This window comes from Bacillus rossius, chromosome 3 (genome assembly GCF_032445375.1).
Source record: "Bacillus rossius redtenbacheri isolate Brsri chromosome 3, Brsri_v3, whole genome shotgun sequence".
Classification (NCBI taxonomy): domain Eukaryota; kingdom Metazoa; phylum Arthropoda; class Insecta; order Phasmatodea; family Bacillidae; genus Bacillus; species Bacillus rossius.
Window position 1 is genome coordinate 117,064,591 of NC_086332.1, and position 21,927 is coordinate 117,086,517.

Here is a 21,927-nt window from a genome sequence, read left to right on the forward strand (position 1 = left end):
GGTGGAGTGGTCGAACGTTTTAATCGTACTTTAAAAGAAGCTATGTGGAGGGAGTTCACAGCAAAAGGCAGTTATAAGTGGATTGATATGTTACCGTCATTATTAAATGAATATAACAGCAGAAAACATCGAACAATTGGTATGGCTCCGACTGATGTAAAAGACAACTCGCTCCTGAAAACGATTTATTCTAACATAAATAAACTAGAGTTTAAAAAGCCAAAAGCCCAAGTTGGGGAATTTGTACGCATTTCTAAATATAAACGTACATTTGAGAAAGGTTACACTCCTAATTGGTCGACTGAGATCTTTCGTATTTTTAAAATACGTAATTACCGTCCGAGATGTTACTACTTGGAAGATTTACGAGGTTCACCGATACGTGGTGGATTCTACGAGGAAGAAATTCAACCTACCAAGTACCTGAATGATTATTTAGTAGAAAAAGTAATAAGACGTAAAGATGATAGTTTGTTTGTGAAGTGGTTAGGTTTTGATACATCTGAAAACAGCTGGATAAAAACTACTGATGTTTTGTAAATTATAATATTGTACATTTTTATGTATTGTAATATTTACGTTTAATAAATACATGTTGTAAATAATTGTTTTGTTTATTTCCGTACTGTATAAACCTTTTTCTTTAGCGTCGGAGCACTTGCGGGTGGTACTTACAATGGTATTAGGAGGCTGGAACGAGCGGCGACAGGCTCGGGATATTAGGGGCGTTGAAGGGCTGTGACAGGGCAGGAGTAGGTACGTCAGAGGGTGTACGTCACGGGGGAGCACGTTCTCGGACAGGTCTGTCAAGGAGGGGCGTGGGGGGAAGGGGTGTCATAAAACTGTAGATGGCTAGGAGCAGGCTTCAGTTGTATCAGATACGGGAGATATACTAAAAAAGACACATGTCTTTACACGAAAGCTATGTCGAGCATGCCTGTTCGAGTGTGGAGGAAGGTCTAGCTGTATTTCAATAAATATAATTTTACCTACATACCGCTTTTTTTATTCATAAACATTCCTCAAGGTACTTATACTTAATTTGATATCGTAAAATGATCATGTAATTATACATAAACATTAAAATATCTGCTTCCATGAAGCTTTTAAACACGAGTACGCAAACACGGACTCTGAAAAATTTCTGGTCCGCTAAGATGGAGTAATAAATTTATATTTTTTTAAAATTATAATTACTTTAACTATCGCATCCGCAGCAATGAAATAATAACATATGTTAGTTAAAACCTGTAAATGATTATGCCTTTAAGAATAAATGGTTGTCACAACAACAAAATGACTGAGGATTTTATGGTCTATAAGGATCATAACAACATTGGTACGGGATAGAAAGTCGGCCTTACATACACTAAGGTGCTTTAGGATGGTGATGACATCATCGGATGAAATCAATATGGCGGAATCCAGGATGGCTGCCTCCAGCAGACGATAATGGTTTAGATTATTGTTTTTATAATAAATTTATTTTAAAAGATGGTGGTGTTACGAAAAATTGCGACAGGGATGAGTGGGGTGTTCGATGATGTAATCTTAATGTAGAAGAGTGGGGCGCTCGATGATGTAAACGTAATGTATAGGAGTGTGGTGCTAGATAATTGTAACATTTAATTAAAATTAAATTATTAATTTTTATTTTCTTTAATTAAAATCGGATAATAAATAAGGATTTTCAAGATGGCGGACATGATGTCATAATAAGGTGGAATGTTCTAGAAAACAAAATGGTCGTCGGGGTCAAAGGTTAAAGTCAAATCCAAGATGGCGGCCGGAAGTGACGTAACCCAAGATGGCGGCCGGAAGTGACGTAATCCAAGATGGCGCCCGGAAGTGACGTAATCCAAGATGGCCGCCGGAAGTGACGTAATCCAAGATGGCCGCCGGAAGTGACGTAATCCAAGATGGCGGCCGGAAGTGACGTAATCCAAGATGGCCTCCGGAAGTGACGTAATCCAAGATGGCCGCCTCGAATCCCTGAATCCCCAGCCCCCAGCCCCTGCACCAGGATGAACCAAATACACCTACTGGAAAGAAAAACAATCGGAAGCACATTTGACAAAGAAGTAGCATAATTGGAAGCACAATCAACGAAGAGGTAGCTGTATTACGAGATCTCTGTCATAGTTAGAAATCAGTTTACAAGAAATAAAACATTATTTTTGTAAATCTAAATAAATTATTTATTTTTCAATATTATACTCATGAAAGTTAAACAAGTGAGTATTGTATGTAGCCAGTCTCCCTCAGTTATTTAAGTATGGAGGCTACTTCGTCGATGTGCGAGTAGTTCCCTCTACGAACCGATGCCACCAACAGTCTCAGGCGACCAACTTATATGTTAGGATCTTCCCTTGACTTATGATAAATTTCTTCTGCTATCGTCTTCTTCCTGGAATGTATGTTGTTAATATTTTTAATTTCACTATCGTCCCCGTTTTCATCATAATATTGATCAGAATTATTTATTTTAACACATTGTTTCTATCATTTCGGTCTCAGGGCTTCATCACTGTTTTCGATCTTTCCAGCTTTAGGTGCTTCATCACAGTATTTGCTTTTGTAACCAGCCTCAGAGTCACTGTCACCATCATCGTAGAAGTCATTGTCTTCACCCAGATTACTGTAAGAATTTTAAAACGTTGAAGTCGAAGCTTCTTCATCGCCTTTAAGCTTCTTTTTTTGGAATCCATCATTTTTACAAAGTACGGAGGATCAACTTGAATTCGGCTTGAATGTATTCTCACATTTCATTTTAAGGATTCTTCCATTGTTTTCATTCTCTCATAAATAAAAACGTCATTCAATTTAGTTATTTTTTGTAAAGATCGAAAGAGCTATGAACACAATCTCTTTTCAAGACAAGGAAAATTATTGACGAAATGCAGAATACTCTTCTTTAGATTAGTAGATCCAAATTTGTCCTCTAGCTTGTAAGCAGGCTTGGCGTTACAAGTTATATCGTGTCTTTCTAAGCTCTCACTTCGCGTAAACAACTTGCTACTGCGAACACAACTTAAAATATTGTGTGGCGAATTTCTAACACAGTCATTTTTCTCGTGTTATTTACCATTCTTGCATTCTTCCTTTCGATACAGCGGCAGACACCAAAAAAGATCCATATTAGTTACCGAGGTTAATAGCAGATATTTCCTGAGAGTTTTAAATTGGAACCATTACTTAAATATAATTATTTTTTATGTGGAATGGAGGATGCTCACTCAAGGTCGCAAAAGAAGGAGGCTTCGCTAGACATCAAGGAGAAGGAAGTTTGTCTTGCATCATAGTGCTTTTCAGCTGTTTCAAAGCATATTATTTGACTGATTAATTTTTGTTTGTTTAAATTTCACCTGTTTTAAATATCGTAAGTGCTGAGAAAACAAACGAACGTATTCCTTAATAAATATCAGCAAACTACGGAAAAATAGAAATATTGAAAATTAAAAATAAAATAAAAAATTTAATAAAAACAAATTATTACAAAATAATAAAAAGAAGAAGAAAAAAATAAACAAAATAATACAAAAACAGCTTCTGCCAGCTTGTAAACTTCTAATTTGTTGTGTAAGGATAGAGGATATTTTTGATAAACGAACGAATGTGTCCAATCAAAAATAATTTTATTAACAAAGTCCAAGTCAGAAAATGAAGCATAAATGTAACCCGGACATTGCACATGCTCTATCATTACTCGCTTCCTTTCAGCACTGCCGAATAGCTCATTTGCGTAGACAGGCAACTGTTAAAAGTAATAGAAAACATTTGTTTATGTTTATATAGCTCAATTAAAACTGCAGTGGCCATTCACAAAGAATCGTTGCCTGTAATGTCACAAACTATATTGGTCTCTTACACATTATTATTACACGATATATGTTTCTGCTGCAGGAAGTTCCAATATGCAAGTCAAAATCGTGACAAATATTTAAGAAGCGAAGTTGTTCAATAAAATACAAATACTATATCACTTCACGATAAAGGATTACAAATTTTCAGACCAGTGGTTTCAAAGATACTTCAATATATCAGCGTCTCAATCTTAAACTACTTGTTCGCACTCTAATATTTATTACTTTGAAATTGCTGACCGGAAAACTATGTATTTTGCACACTATGTCTTTAAAAGGGCGGCGGAAGAGAACTACTGCAGAAAACCTCCACTGAACTTGTATGTTTACTGATATCACACTCGCCTGAAGGTATGCACCGACTTCTCCCGTGTGGAGACGTCGCACACGAGTTACCGGCGTTGAGCTGGGTGGGGGAGGGGGCCGGCAGGTAGCCACGTGACCCAACAAGGACAGGGAGGCAGCCAGCGGCGTGGCAAGCCGTATATGGACACAAGGGTGCGGCCGTCCAGACGGCAGGAATCCTTCTGCTCCTGAAGATGGCACCAAGTCAGCAGCCGAGTTTACAGACCCTGTCCACCCGTCCTGAGACTCTTCAACATCACTGGGTGGGTCCTTACAACGTGCCATGGATAGAGATACGGAAATTTCGCGGATTCATTTTGTCGCAAGCTAGAATCCAAACTTTTACAGTCACGCACCGTGTTCATGATTGGACCACAGTTATTTGGACACACCCCTCCCAATTCTAACACAAATTTTCCTCGTATCTAATCATAATAAAATACAGTGATAATTTGAGGTTTCATTTCGTGATAGGCTAGAATTTAAAAAAAAGTTTCCCTTAAATTGCTTTTGAGATTTGTCTACAGTTTATAGCAGAACTTAGAGTTATTGAGAAACCCTCAAGCTACTAGGTATCGAATCATGAGCAACCTAGTTAGCTAAGATATATCTTAAGTGAAGAGCCAACGATGATGCAACATTTGCCAAATATTTTAAGGATAATTGAGTCGGTTCCCAAGGTTTCTGAGTATGATTTCTAGTTCCTAGTCATAAGTCACTGTCTGTTTTGGAAACGGAGCAGTCTTTTAGTCAACCAAGGAATAAAAGTTTTTCCAACGTCTCAGAGAGATCTTACACTTGTTAAAGTATTTGTAGTCTAACAATGCATGACGAAAGAAGCGCACAGTACCCTGAAGGTGCGACTTGGCGGGCAAACACGACACTACATCAAAGTGCCTCCAGGAGCACGTACAGTCACTCCCACCACGCGCCCGCTGATTGGCTGCGTCGAGCGAGGTCACGTGGCTGTGGGCGGTGCCTGGCAGGGACAGTGCGCGGCTGGCAGACGAAGCACGGACATTAGGTGGAACATAACTGATCAACACATAACAACAGGAATCTATTGTACGCGAAATAATCTGATCGCTCATTAGACTGCAAAGAAGTATGCCAGAGCTAGAGATTGTTTTCTTGTAAGAGAAACCATGACCCTGTCTGGCCGGGCCACTCAGGAAGTGTTTACTTCAGGACTGGATGGCTGCGATTGGTGTGCTGACGGTAGACGTGTTCTAGAAATAAACCCAGCCAACCATGATATATAAACAATGCTACAAAGTTTTAAGATACAACTTGTCTTGAAATCATCTCACGGAAATAACATGGCCTAGTCATATCATTTGGTGAATTGCACGTGATTGGGAAACAGTTACTTCTCCTCCTCGTTTATGAATGGTTCAGGGTCACCAACGGCGTGTCAAGAGAACGCGCTGCATTTGTATTTATATGTACTTCAAGGCTACTTTTTTGTATTTATATGTACTTCAAGGCTACTTTTTTTGTATTTATATGTACTTCAAGACTACTATTTTTGTATTTATGTGTACTTCAAGACTACTTTTTTACCCAATGAACTGTATATAAATATATATACAGAGAGAGAGAGAGAGAGAGAGAGAGTTATGAAGCTAACCAGCAGAACGCGCGCAGCCTGCGGAGGGCTCGAAGCAGGTAACGCCCGACCCCCTATTACAGCTGTACTATAATCCGATTAACAGTGGCACCTCGTTACCCCTTCCCCTTACCTGGTGCTTTACCATAGAGCCCGGAGATCTCTGTGTCTCTAGAGGGTTCTATACTTCTCCAGAGCCCTGTCGGCGTGAAGTGGCGTTGGGAAGTCATTGCTTTCGGAGCTTCGAGTGCTAAGCGGGGTGTCTATTGACGCGTTACTTTTGAGGGGTACGATACCTTCCCAGAGCGGGGCATCCTAGCTTTATAAGAAGACGCCGACCTCCGAATCCCCAGTCCTATGAATACTCGGACAAAAGTATTTGAATTTCATCGTATCGAGAAATTAATCTGCCTAGTTTGTCGGTCTAGTAATAAATAAAACTGTATTAAATTAACTGGGCTATACTTCCGGATCGTTTTCCCACTCGTAACAATGTGTATTCAGTGGGTGACAAGATAAAATTGAGTTCCTCCGTGTGAAGTGTTTGCCCTGAGTGGAAACAGAGGTTGTAAAAAGACAGTAAAACGGCTCGGCGAGACAAACACTTGTGAGAGTGGTGGGTGGTTGCAGCACGACGCTCTCGCCTCTGACCACGTGAGCGGCACGAGCAAACAGAGCTGTGGAGGAGAGCTGGCCTCAGGTATTCCCGGCCCGGCGCGGCGGACATGCGTGTGCGCCAGCCGACCAATCACAGCGGCCGAGCGGCGACACGCGTCCCGCTTCCTGCGAGCCTCGCGCCTTCTACCCCCTCCCTTCCCCCTCCCACCACCTTCCCCGTGGCGGGCGGGTCTGCGTCATTACACACGCAGGACGAGTCCCAGACACGAGCTGTGGTCTGAAGTGCTTCCCGAGTCTGCTATAGCCTGTGTCCTTCAAGTGGGCGCTGGACCACACTTTTGCTGTCAATAACAGAGAAAGTATTTAAGATTGATCATTAAACGTCTGTATTATATTTAATTGAATTATGTTCTACAATTACCGCTAGTTTTGTCGGTGTGGCAAAATTATTTTATTGAAATAATTGGGTGTAACACCTCTATTTCCCACGTATTTCTATGACGTGTTACTAAACCTAATATTTAAATGAAATTATCTTTCTGTTTTGCGCTGATTTGAAACTTCTTGCTCCGTGAAATCCATTTTTTGGTTTGTGTTTGTCTGGTGCGTTGTGACGTTTCGCGTGCGCGTGAGTTTATAACTTAAACTTGCCCCTTTTCCACCTGCTTATCAGGATTAATTTAACATAGTTTATGTCGGCTGATTGTATTAGTTCCTATTGCTTGGCATTGCTGTATCTTGCGTACATTTGGCATGCATTTTGGAGCGATTACAGTTGGGTGTCGTTCTGCTGCGCGTCTTGTAAATGTAGGAGAAGTCATGTTCACGCCTGGATCATTTCTCAGTGATCAATACTCATATACACTCTTAATTATTAATTAGTTACTTTTAATTGTTATCTGTATCCCCTATAATTTTGTGATAAATTGGTTTTAATGGAATACCACGCTTTGTTGCTCGTGTTTTCTTGTAATGCAAACCTTCTTCCTTGTAATGCTAATTCCGGAGAGAATAATTACAGTGTTTTACTGACTACGCGCGTCTTGGGTGGCTGCCTTTATTTTCCTTGTAATATCATTAAATATGCTTATGACGTTCTTGATGTTCTATTATTTTTGGAAGTGCCTTAACGTATGCCCCAGTAACGTTTGTTAACCTATATATCCTTACATTGTAGATTTACTTTAGTGTCAAGTATCACACGCTCATATGCGAAATGTTAAGCAATATAATTTTTAATTACTTAAGTTGTGAAATACAGCTGAGATAACTTTTTTCTGATTACGCTTCTTGTTTACTTACTTCTGTGTTCGTCTGCTTTGTATATTGACGGGCGTTGATTAACATTCCATTAATTCCTTAAATTAATTCTCCATTAATTCCTTAAATTAATTCTCCATTAATTCCTTAAATTAATTCTGACTGTGCCTGTTGAATGTCTTTTTTTTTTGTGTTAGGCATATATTTCAATATGGAATTAAATTATACGATGTTAAATTTGAAAGTTTGCTAAACTGTTTGCTTCCACGCACCATGACTTCCCACTTCTGTTAACCAATAATAAAATGGGTCGTAATTCGTTTTTTTCCTCCATCCTACCTCGCGCAAATTAGTAACTAAACGCTCCTAATAGGTTTCAATACGATTCATAACTTGGCAATAAATGTTTCATTAGTTGAAATTACAGATTGGTATTCACTAAGTTTATCAAGAACTCACAGTTTAGCGCCGATAGCGTAAATCTGTGGTCGAAGACAACATGGACCAGCATGTTTGTAGGTGCCGGGATACTTGCCTCCGGTCAGTGAAGGAAACTGACCACTGTTGTGAAGTCACAACGGCCCGACCATAGTCGTCTCTTGGGCACGATGGTAGACGTATTAGGAATTATGCTTCAAGACGACGCTGTTGGTGTTGTAAATAGCAGTGACGTGATTTGATGATGTTTTTGGAGAACGTGACTTTGGTGATAATTAAATTGATTTTGTTGTCAGTTATATTAATGGAAATTATGTATATGTTATTAATGGTGATTTAAGTGTCAGTAATAGTTATGGTGATGGTGGTGGTGGTGAGAGCCTGATAGTGATCATGGTAGTGTTTGTGACATGATAGAGGTTACGGTTGATCTGGTGATAAATGCTGAATGATGGCAGTTAGACTATTTTTATTTACCCCAACATATTGAACATACGCCATCGCTGGCTTATGCTGGTTGCCATAGAAAGTCTACTGTGTCGTCCGTGATTTTGTCGTTATGTAGGTGGGATTATCTGTTTAGTTACATCGCTGGGTTCATCTGTTGTGTTGTCCGGAGTTGTTTTTCTGTAATTACTGTTCTGGTTGAAACTGTGTTCGTCTGTGCTGTAATTTCTGTGACTAAATGCCTTCCACGAAATTCTCTGTGTTGTGTTAGCATGCAACTTTTGAAATCAGTTAACAGTGCTTGGTTTTAATTGCGCTTATGTGTTCATATTTATTGTCTATTACCGAGACTTTTCTTTGAGAAAAAGCATAAACCAACAATGGTGCATATAGAACATATGTATAATAACAATGCGCCGATTGCAGTGATTATAATGAGAATGAAGATACAGATAATTACCAAATCGATTTTTTTAAGCATTGCAACGTATTGTACTCTCTTGCACTCAAAACATATAGGCTAGAGACTGGAAAATTTCTTGAGTTGAGACACCTATAAATTAGACCTTACAAACTTCAACATTTTCGGGTCGACATCATGAAAATAAAATACAAACAGTACATTAAATATTTTCGATTAAATAAATATTTTTAACATTTAATATAAACATAGCTTGAATTAAGTCATCACTGATAGTATTTCAGGCATATAGTCTCTTTGTCAATCAATCATCAAATTAATCGCACATTATTTAAATTAATTTTGGAATTTTTTATGAATTTATAGCTAAATAATTACACATTTCCAAGATGGCGTCCACATTTCAAGATGGTGAGGTGCCATACTTATAATAAATAATAACTGCTATCTAGCGTGTAAAAATTAAAATAATATGATGTCAACACACTTTAGCAGACGAAAACAAAATGGTGTTCTACAGCAGATAAAAACAAGATGGCAGACATGATGTCATACTAGCTGACGATATGTGTACCATGGCATTAGGGTGGGAGGTCAGTCTCATAGAAAAGAGAGTATACATATAGAGATAGAATGCAAACTGGCCATAGAACAAGTGCGACTATTGCGACAGCGCTCGGACGGCTGTACACCAAACTAACGAACATGCGCATGCAAAAGTGTACTATATATCCTTTGTAGCAAAATAGGTTCACGTACCCTAGTTTCTAAACATAACCTATTTTTTAATTACGGATTTTTCAACAGTTAATAATAGCCTATAACAACTTCACTCAGAGGTCTTTATTTTTGATATTTTCATGCAGACCGACTAATTTTGAGCTAGTAAATTTTATTTTTATTTCAAATTAATTGAACTCTTGTATCTGTTGTGCCCAACATAATTTTACAGTTAGTTAATATTTTGATTTACTTTTTATTTATAAGTGTAAGCAACCTTGTTACAGATATCATTGGATATGCTTCAATTTTGTTTCATTTAAATTTTAATTTTAGTAATAAACGTAATAATATTCCAGATAATTATTCTTTTTTGTGTTTAATAAATAATTATTACAGAGGACGAAGTTGGGCACACATTATAACAACATGTAAGCAGAAAACATATTAGTTGTCATTACAACAGAAACATAAAGCTATGTAAATGTTTTAGGCAATACTTCAATTAAAACACAACATTATTTACAAAATAGAGACAAATATTACCAAAGTTTAATTTTGCAATAACAATTTGCTGAACAAACACAAATCTCTAATCACAACAGTAATTATTAAACATAAGAGAGACGTCAATTACAGCCAGACAAGCATGTTGTGCTGCTTAAAAGAGAAAATAAATTATTCCAAAAGAGTGTTACTTCCTTATGCTTACAACATTCCCCGCTCATATAACAGGATGTCCTCAGAATAAAACTGTAATACAAATTCAGTGAGCGTAACGATATGTGCAACGGTGTTGTCTTAATTAATTGAATATGGCATAATTTTTATTAAAATTTTATTAATTAATTTTTTTATAAATTTAAAAAAAAATTCCCGATTTTCAAGCATAAAAATACGGATTTTAAAGATAGTAGACGTGAAGATAATTGCAACAGTTACGTCATAATTCAATATTTCTGCCATGACATCCTAATTGTCAAGGTCATGACCTCGGAGGCTTAGGGAGGATTGTAGATATGAATTATAAGCCACATTGCGGACTTTTCAAGCCGTTGGAATTTTTGAGGACGAAAATGGGAAATTTTACCTCAAACGGGAATATTTTCCCCAAAATAAAGAAAATTTTAATTTTTTTTTTTTTTTTTTATATTTTTTGGCTTGATATTTTTCCAAAAACTGGAAATTTTGGCGGATTATGGAGAATTTTGAGCAAGTTTTGGCATATTTTGGATAATTTTGGACAAATATTGGCAAATTTGACGGTCATGGTCAAAGGTACCGTCACAATCCAAAATTTCTGTCGGCTCTGGTTCCACATCCAGAAGCCAATACTCGAAGGAATATTAAATACTACTCACATAGCTCACCTGCCAACACGAGGGAACCATGACTATTGGGCAGCAAATCACGAGACAGAGGCGGTCGTCTGGCGACTGTGCTTGGTCGGCTCAGCCGGGATGGGGAACATTTTCATGCTCCATTCTGATTGGCTAGTGAAATATGATGGCTCCCGTTACACCATATCCAGGACATGTTTCCTGATAGTTTTTTGCGTCCTTCATTTCTACCCATTGAGTTTATTTTCCGATTGTACCCGCTGACTATGCGACATTTAAAAATTTTTGGAAAGATGTTTCGAGACTGTAAGGTGATCTTAGAAGTATTTTTTATGCTGATGTCAAACATAATTTTACTTTTCCTGTATCACATAAGGTTTTTATACAATACAATTTTGAGTATTTTTAAGGGGCAGTTAGACACCCTTGGCCCGAACAAGCGTTAGCGGATGCTAAATTGCGCAAAACTTCTTTAATACTTTGTTTATTATGACGACTGTGGCACATAATTTAGATAATAATGTAAATAAATTAGTAAAACTAAAACCATTAAAAAATGTTTCGTTGCATGAGAGAAAAATGCTGAAAATATAAAATTAAGTTTGTTTTCACCAATTTTCTCTCTTGTAACGTAATATTTTTTAATGATTTCACTTTTAATAATTAATTTACATTGTTGTCTAAATTATTTGCTACAATATTAATTACAAACGAAGTATTAAATATGTAATGTGCTATTTAGCATTCCAAAACGCTTGTACAGACCAGGGGTATATAAAACCTCTTAAGTAAATGAAATTTTTGGACAGTGAACAATTTATTTGACATTCATTTAAAAGTCGTGTATTTAATAAACTAGTATGAAATCGCAATGAACTTGCATTACAGTGAAAAATAGTATAACATATTATACTCACTTTCAAAATTCTATCAGTGTTACGACAACACAACGGTATCTGACAATTTAATTCATTGTCTTCGCTGACTTCACTTTAAGATTTGTCTGACGTGGGTTGAAATTTTTCTTATCGATTGTCTTCCTTCAGCAGTGCCATCTCTTTTAAGCATAAAGTTCGCCATCATCTTTACATCCCAAATTCCCTGTTATCTCTTTTCCATGTCCTTTATGTCCTGGTGAATACGTTCTCTTTGTTTTTCACTGACATTTCCGAGATACGCAGGAAAAAAATCAATATATGAATTTAAGAAGTGAAGTTTTACACTCATGTTACATCCTTATTTCATGAAATCCTCCAATATTTCTTTAACCTTAATCTTATACTCTGGATGTTTTTTTTGTTGCCTAAAACGTTGGTTACAACTTCTTTAAAAGAGACACAGGCTTTTTTTCTACAGTATTAAATGTATTTTTGAACATACTGTCTTTCATTAATTTTCTGATCTGCGGTCCCTCAAAGACCCCTTATTTCAGTTTCGCATAAGATATCTTCGGAAATGTTGTAACCAAATACTGAAATCAGTCATCTTCTTTTGGAAGTGCTTTAGTGTACTGCGTCATTAATTCGAGTTTAATGTGAATAGGAGGTAATAGTACCTTGCTTTTTTGAACAAGTGGTACATTTATTACGTTCTGTGAATCGGCTTGTAGGGTTTTTCTTTTGGGCCAGTCAGTTTGCTTCCAGTGTTTGTCTTTGGCTCTGCTGTCCCGTTCACAAATAAAACACGGCATTTTTGTGTAGCCAGATTGTAGACCAAGTAACATAAAAACAACTTTTAAATCACCGCAATTGTCCAAGAATGTTATTCATAGTTCATCCATTTAGCAGAACTTTGATATTTTCATATGTTTCCTTGAGATGCACTGAATGCGCAATGGGTAATTAACCAAAAAAAATTCCATTATGTAAAATTACACCTTTGAGACTACTTTTGGACCAGTTTATAAAAAATCTCCACTCACTTGGATTGTAAGTGACGTTAAATAAATTCAATAAACCCTCAATATCACAACAATAAACCAGAGAGTCTTCTTATTTAAATAATTTTATTAATTCCTTCTCTCGAGTCCTATACCAAGAGGTAGTAGGAGATTGTTTGCTTTCAATCTTGATCCAAGCAATTGAGCAGAATTCTTTGTCAGAATAATTTTGGCGCAGAATTTTCTTCGGGCTTGTAATCATCAGCATTATCACATTAATGTTCTGAACTGCTCTCTTGTAGCACATTTTCGAGAACTGGAGGTGTAACTGGGTTAGGAAAAGATTCACAACGTATAACTGGTCGTATGGCCGAATGAATGTTCAGATATTGTATGTCCTTTTTAGTTTTTTGCGTTATGACCTTGAACGTTAACCATACAGAAATAACAGTCATTAATATGATTTTGTAGTTCCCTCCAAACCATTGGAATTGTAAAGGGAATGGTTTTTTTGCACCATTTTTCCACAGTCTCAGTCCCTCGACACATGTACGACATACCCTGTGCGGTGCCCAGTTTTTGTCTTGATCACCAAGTTTTATGCCGAAGTAAGCATAATAGACATTTTTCACAAAACTACTAATGTCTTGTCTTTGCTTAGCAGTTACATAACTACCACAAATATAACAGAACACGTTTGGGTTATTTTAACACTTACGAACTAATTTCTCAAATATAACCTCTCACTTTCCCCTTCGCAATGAAATTACCTTTGTAAAATTTGCGTTTAAAAAAATGAATTTCCTCAATTTAAAAAAAACCGTACATGATAAGAAAAAACGGATAAAAGATCTGGAATCAGCACAAAAATACTTTAGGAACACCTAAGATCAGAGAATCATAGAAAATCATGTTGCATAGTGTTATTTGCAAATTTGGCCGAAAGTTCAAGTTGAGAGCTATTCAGTTTTGTTACAATAATATTTTAGGTTTTACTTGTTATATTCGAATACATAATTTATTTTGTATAACTTCACACGTTTTTAAATTTTAGTTTTCCAGCATGTTACAATTTATGTCTTCAGGAGAACTGCATTCATTCGAAGTATCGTTGTCAGTATTAGATATAGAGTTGAAATTTTACTTAGGGAAATTTTTTTTTCAAAAGTAATACACAATTGGCTAGTGGCTTACGAGTTAAATATCCACGTACTTTTTTTGGGACACAGTATTGTGGTGACTATACTTATAGTAGAAAGTGCAAAAATCAAATGAGTAATTTAACACAATATTATTTCATTGTTTCCTTGCGTTATACAAATCGTTGCCTATCTATGATTATCAGTTATTTTTATTGCTATTTAGTAAAAACATAATACTGTAAAAAAGTAATTCTGTACTTTTACAAAAGATTTCTTTGAAAACCAGTTGCCAAGAAATTGTTTGTAACACTACAAGAAATATATTGATACTTTTTACAGCACATGGCTATGGTTATTTTTGCTTTTTGAAATACGTTTTTCGAGATAATACTAAGTATTTCTTGCGAAAATTGGAGTAAAATTTAATATCTTAATATTCAGTCGTGTATTTTTTTAAAACCATATAAAAGTTAATGTGTTAATATTTTGTTTTATCATGCTTATCAACGGGCGTAGTTAGTACTGAAATGCTATTCAGGGAACAGTGGAACTGCTGGAGGCACTAGCACAGCAAGTGTGCGAGAGCAAGGCGGAGGCAGGCTGCCGGACTGCAGGCATGCGCGCGGAGGAAGGGCGTGGCCGAAGGGCGGGATCAATACCAGGCGCCACGCGGCCCTAATGCCGGCCCTGTATTCATGAGCTCCCCCAGGGGAGGCTCGCAACCCCGCAAGACGCGGCCCTAATGACACGCGGCGACCAGGGAGGGGTCCCGCCATTATCGTCTGCCGAGATCAAGTGGCTGCGGTCCGCGCCCCGGCTGGCCCAGCTGCAGGCGCGTCTAGCCCCAGCCGCGCCGGCTATCACCTTCCTCTACAGCATATACCCTGTCTGTGCAGTCACACGCAACCAGTCCCGTGTCCAGGACTTGCCCAGGGCCCTAGACTCTCGCGCTGGGTCGCTCAAAGTCCCGTTCTCACGAGCGCCTGGAACGGGATGAAAACACAACTGAAGTCACCTTGACGTGTATCCCAAAAATTAAACTTTACCATTTTAGACAAGCCTTGCTTAAGAAAATACGTGCACCAAAATCTGAAGGGAGCTTCTTTCGTTAATTGCACTTTATAACAAAATTATATGTTAACAAATAAGTATTAGATACCATTAGTTCATATTATTCAAACAATGCTTCTAGTTTTTACACATATATCATTCAATGGAATATTTACGTAAGGCACACTCTTTACTAGACATTTTGAATTACAAATTATACTTCAAAAAACAAATTACGGAAATTATTAAATTATGTTCAAAACAAAATAAAAGGCGTTAAAGTTCGCTATTATTTTGTTCACACTATGGCACACTCAGACACTTAAAAAATGCGTTAATTTATCTGCAAAATACGACAACACAAACTTCAAAGAATATTTACAATATTTACTCTTGCCTACAGTTCTCACTAGCGGAATGAAATCAGGCAAACTTTGGTTGTTTGCAATTTTAACCACGGCACAGTACTTCGCTACGCGAAACCCCGAACGGCAGTCCCAGGGGGCGCCCGTCTCCACTGATGCCGACGTGGTTGCGGTCTGGAGCTCTGGATGCTGTCCGGGGGCGCCGAGTGCCCCAGCAGGGGGGGGGGGGGTGAGCTGGTGGACACGTGCTGGGACTCCCCTCCTCCCCGGCTTCCTCTCGCTCGTAACAGTACGAGGAGTGACGTCCTCCGCTGCTTGCGTCTTGTTACGTGTCCGGCACAGTCAATGTTATGTTGGCTGCAAAGCGTTTCACGTTCTGACATCACAGATAGCTCTCCTTACGTCAATGCGTCCTGTCCCGACCGTACTTCCCCGACTTACAGCGTTACTTTGCTGTCTGCTGACGGTCTCAGTGCTTTGTCTCCTGTACTTACGTCTGTGCGTAATTTTCGCTGCGTCTTCCGTAACTAGGTGTCGGACTCGTGCGTAATGGTCTTTTCTTGATTTCGCCGAAACATCAGGAGCTATCTTGTGAACGCTCGTTTGTCAAGTCCGGTGGTTCTGTCACTGTGGGCTCCGATTTTGCTTCTCTATCACTTCTGCCACGGCGCTCTTGGCAGCGGACGGTTGGGCCACATTGCCTCACGACCGATCAGAAGGGCTTATTCGGAAATATCCGCGCTGCAGATATTTGCACTGCTGGTCCCGTAACTCCTGGGCGCACGCCTAGCAAGGCGCGCGGGCTGCCTACACCTTCAGGGATGCGTCGCTCACTCGCAAACAAGAGTCTCTAAACCTGGTCACTGAAGTGGTGCTGGTGGCCACACCACAACAACTATATTACAACACTGTATAAATGTTGACAAGCCCTGACGAGCAGCAAAATGCAATACAGAAGCTACTGCCAGCTGTGGCTTATATTTAATCAAACCTAGATGAAGGCATCGATTCCCGTCAGTGGAGCGCTTCTTCGCTGTCTCGTCAACTGACTGGCGGGGACTCTGAGCTGAAGGTGACCTAAGTCCTGAGTACTGACAAGGAGCAGCAAGAGCTCTGTCAGCTCGTGGCTGCGACACTGGCGAGGTTGCCTGTTTGTAAGTGGAACAGAAATATTCATGTACAATTACAGATATCAGTAAAATTGTACACTTATATGAAAACTTGAGAAATGCAGAGGATAATGGAGGCTATCCTAGAGGTCATTGAATCCGCGAATTTTTCCGGTCCCTACTGATAAGTCATCCTCGGGTAAGTTTTATAAATTCTTGCGATCAAATTCCTGTGAAAGCGAAACTTCATATCGGGAAATAAAAGCTTTTAAATTTTTTTAAAAACGAAGTCATGAATTGAAATAGGTAGGCTACTGTCCGGCACCTTTAAAACACGAGCTAGTAACTATTCAATTTTTTCCCCATTAATGACTATATTCTTAACAGAACACTAGACAGACAAAATAGTGTTCACAGAAATACTGGGTTCAGATTCTTTCCCGAGAATTTTTACTTTGTGTTGTCCCTGGACCTGTAATAGATAAAGTTATTTGTAAACAGTTCCCTGATTAGCTTTTCATTATTAACTGGACACATTAATAAGCACTATAAAACTCTAAAAGTCAAATGATTGAATATTCCATTATTGCTGTTTAGAAAACGAAGCGAAAAACCGTTCTTGAAAACAATAGGTAGCTTCCATGATATACCTGCCCTTGTCTTCAAATTAGTCCTTACAAGTATAAGGTATGTATTGGGGAAGTCTCCAAACCGTTGCAACCAACGTCTAAGGAGTATCATTAGCCACATGAGTGGAGAGGGAAGGAGAAGGAAGATTTCCGGAGACGCCTCATTGCTCGCTTTGGTTTTCTCATGGGAACAGTGTTGGGGTTTCTAACATATGTGTGGTGTGAAACACGACGCTAGAATTCTTAAATCTGTTCCCAACAGTTGATCTGCAGGATTTGACATTTAATACTATTTTTTTGGAGATATACCAATGCAGTTATGCACATTTTTCCACGGAAAAAATTCAAGAATACAAAATTTATATATATATATATATATATATATGAATGTTTGTTTGTTTTTTGTTTGTTTGTCCCTTATGCGTTCCTAAACCATTCTTCCGATTGCGATGAAACTTTGCACACTTGGCCTTTGAAACATGGGTAAGGTTACTGTCTATGTGACATAACGTAAAATAGGTGGCGCGTGATTCGTATCGGATAGTTACCAGTAAATATTTTATGACAATTCCTTTTTTCTATATTTCTTAATAAATGGTGGCGTGCGAGTCGTATCCATGGAGGTATTAGTCTATACAGTGGGTGTCTGTTCTGAAGTTAAAGACAACTGGTTAGCAATTGGATAGCATTACAAATCGTAGCTGTATAAAGGATAATATACATATATAAAAATTAATGTTTGTCTGTCCAGAACGCGTTTCTATACCATTCAAACAATTGCGTTGAAAGTTTGGTTGAGTTGTTATGCACATTATCACGAAGGTAACCATTTTACAATAGGTGGCGCGGGAATCTTTTCATAAAATGTGTTTATTACATATAGTTTAGCGGCAGTTCGTGTGTTTCCGTTGTATGAGGGCGCTCGCCTGACTGAATCGAATTAAATTAAATATAAAAGAGAGCTAGAAATATATAGTGGTAGAGAGATATAGAGAGATACAGATATAGAGATATATAAAGATATATTGAGATATCAAGAGATAAAGAGATAGATAGAGGGATAGAGAACGATAGAGAGATAGACAATATGTATAGATATATAGATATATAGAAGATATATATGGAGAGAGATAGAGACAGAGAAATATAGCTATATATGTAGAGCTATAGAGATAAAGCGATATGTAGAGATATACATAGAAATATATATAGGATATAGAATATTACAGTGAGGAATAGAGATATGCTTTGTATATGTGTAGGTACCTACTTCAAACAAATTACAAAAAAAAAAAAATTGAACGAGGCATTGCTACGCATGCTGGACATTAACTAGTAAGAAATAAAAATTAAAACATAAATTCAAAGAGAACAAGCCTACATCAGCTGCTGTTGAACCAGATGATGAAACAAAAAGCTTTTGTGGGCAACAAAACGACAGCACTGACGAATGCAGTAAAATTCACATGACAAAACAGTTGCTGCAACTGAATGTGTTCATCTGTGCTGTCCATAATACCTGTTTAGTTTTATCGTTGGGTCCATCTGTTCGAAACCAGCTGATTTAGGCTTGTTCCTTAAGAATTTATGTTTTAGTTATTATTTCTTATTTAGCATTCTTGAAATTTCCATCTGTGCATATCTTCTATGACTTATGACCAAAAAATTGTATTGAATCAAAATTCTCCAGTGCATGGATTATTTAAAGAACGTAGGATGGCATTTTACGCTATGGTCTGTAAAGCTTGTATATTACCAAAATAAGTAAATTACGTGAATAGTGCTGATCGGTGGTAATGATATGCAGTTCGTTCCTTCAATACGCTTTAATAAAAATTAGTGGTAAAATGTCAGAATGTGCTTTTACGACAATTGGAAGGTTCATTCAGAAAATATTTACACTCCCATGTCCTTTACCCCGCTTGAATGGGTGATTGACAAACGAGCATTTCATTTGGTGTTTTAAATTTAATAATTCATAAATTCTTTCAACTTTTGGAATAGTGGTGTAAAATCTCTAAAATCAGTAAGAGCACTATAATTACAAAACCACCTTATAGCATGACTATTAAATTGACGATTACTTTCAAATGTGCTCTCCATATCTTATCTCCTGACATATATTTTTTATGTGTTTGTCTATAATGCCTTCGTTCTGGAGTCGTTAAGCAACATAAATTAATAAATTAAGACAAATGTTCTAAAGCAAAAAATAATTATCTTTATGACTAACGAATTTAGGCACTGCCTTAAATCTGCGTGGAGAACTAATTCCCTTAACTTTTTGCCAGCTTTACAGGCTGTACACCAAACCAGAAGTTAGTTCAGTTTAGTTGATTAAACATTAGTCTAGTTTAAAATTAATTTAGGATTCCAAAAAATATTTATATATATTCTCATGCTCAAAGTCAAATTCAATTTATTGTTCATTGGCAAGATTATATTCTTTGAATAAAAAAGGAAATTAATTATTTTACATAAAGTTTCGCTTTCCCAACAATTAAATATTGCGTCTGTATTTTTATACAGAAATAATTGCATAATTGCAAATTCTTTATTAAGATAATTAATTTTTTTCTGGCAAGAAGCAACATCTTCATCGATTCAACATTTTTTTGATGATCAGAAATCAAACAACACTTTCGTTTATTGACTACAGTATATTATACTAATTCACTATCAATAGACTGTCAATATAAGTGAACATGCAATAGGACTCATCAAAATGTTTCAGATCACTATACATGGTGTACTTCTGAACTGTTTGTTACTTCCCGGAATCATTTATACTAATAAACTAAAAATTATTCGTAGATCCATACAACCAGATCTTCCAGTTGCAACTACACCTCTATCATGTTATCCGAGTTGTAAACTAGGGATAAACTAGGGACGCGGCGATTCTTGTAGGTTTAATGAGCACCCAAAGACAATTATTTAGAATGCTTCATGTTCAAAGCAGCCGCACATGTGAGGAGAGTGTGTGAGGTCCCGGGCGGACAGCGGGTGACGTCTGTATCAGGCCGGCGCGCCCCTCCGCCGGGCCTCTGCAAACACTGTGATCCAGGCTCCCTCGCTGTGCGGAGTGCTCATTGCGTGGGATTACAGAGGGTGCCTCCCCCTGCCCGAGTCGCCCTCTGGTCGATGCCATTAAGTCGCCCGCAATCTCGGGCCCGGAGCCACTTCAGCGAGATCAGTTTCCCTCCCCCTACCCCATTCGCCATTCTGCAGAGCCGTCGCGCGCCTCGCTCGCGAGATGCTGACACTGGAGGACCCAGCTTTTACAAACACCTACATGTCCGTGTTTTGTGCGCCTACTGTTCCTAAACAGATCATATGACTTATACGAAAAATTAATTTTAGAAATATTACGGATGTTTTAGTCGAGGAATGTTTTTTCCCTCGACAGTAAAAATAGGACAGTGAAGTGACACAAAATACCGATTGATCGTTGATTGTAGGGCGTGAATGTGTGGAAAGTAACCCAGCAGGCGTCGAGACAGGCAAACACGTCACACGGAAAAGCATTCTCTGTACTTTTACAAACGATTCTAATGGAAACCAGTTGCCAAGAAATAGTTCGTAACACCACAAGAAAGATATCGTAATTTTGTGGAACACATCGCTATGGTTATTTTTGTATATTTTGAATACTTATTTCAAAATAATACTGAGTTTTTCTTACAGAAATTAGTGCATAATTTTATATTTTAATTGATCTTTCATCCAAGCAATTTTTTTCAACAATGGAAAATATAATCGAATGTACAACAATTGGACTTTAGTTTTTTGTATCGTGCTTATAAATGTGCGCCGTTAATACTGGAAAATTATTCAGGGAACTGTTTACAAATAACTTTAACTATTGGAGGTACTGGGACAACACAAAGCATATATTCCCGGGTAAGATTCCTAACCCAGTATTACTGGGGTTACTCTTTTGTGGTGATACAATTGATTTCATACAAATGTACAAATGTACAAATACCTGTAATTTTACATGAATATTTCTGTTCCATTGACAGTCCACACTGCGCTGAACGCCCAAAGCCACGCCACAACCCCCCTCCCTCGCGCTGCTGTGGGTGTGGCTCGCCGCCTGATTCCCGCGGAGCTCTGGGCCACGCGTCCTCGCAGCCAGTGCAGCAGTGCCCTGATGCGCGCGGAATTATTTATACACTACTGCTCGCACCTGTAACTTTGCCGGCTTGCATTTCTGGAGGTGAGTTCCTGGACAATAATTGCTTGGTTGGGCATTCCTTGCCACTCATTAAAATTATATCCTGTAATTTCCTAACATTCCGTATAGTAGAGTTCTACGGGTAATTCAAATACTAATTGTGAAATATTACCATCACTACTGCAACAAACCTAACCATTATGATTGCTATCACTATATTTTATTTCCATAGTCAATAATGAAACCACCACCACTATTGTCTCTACCACTACTACAACCATACGATAACAGCCATCACTATGCCAGAAACGCAACGGCCTCATTAGCGTTCACATAATGAAAAATACTACGATGAAACGATGACTTTAAAAAGTCGTAAATATCTTTGGACCAATCACCGCACAAATAGTGTAGCAAATAACATTTAATTTTTCATTAGTGGGGCTAATTTGCAGTGAAATTTTGATTACTATTCTTGAATAGGTTATCTTTGCAATAAAAAGGTTAAATAG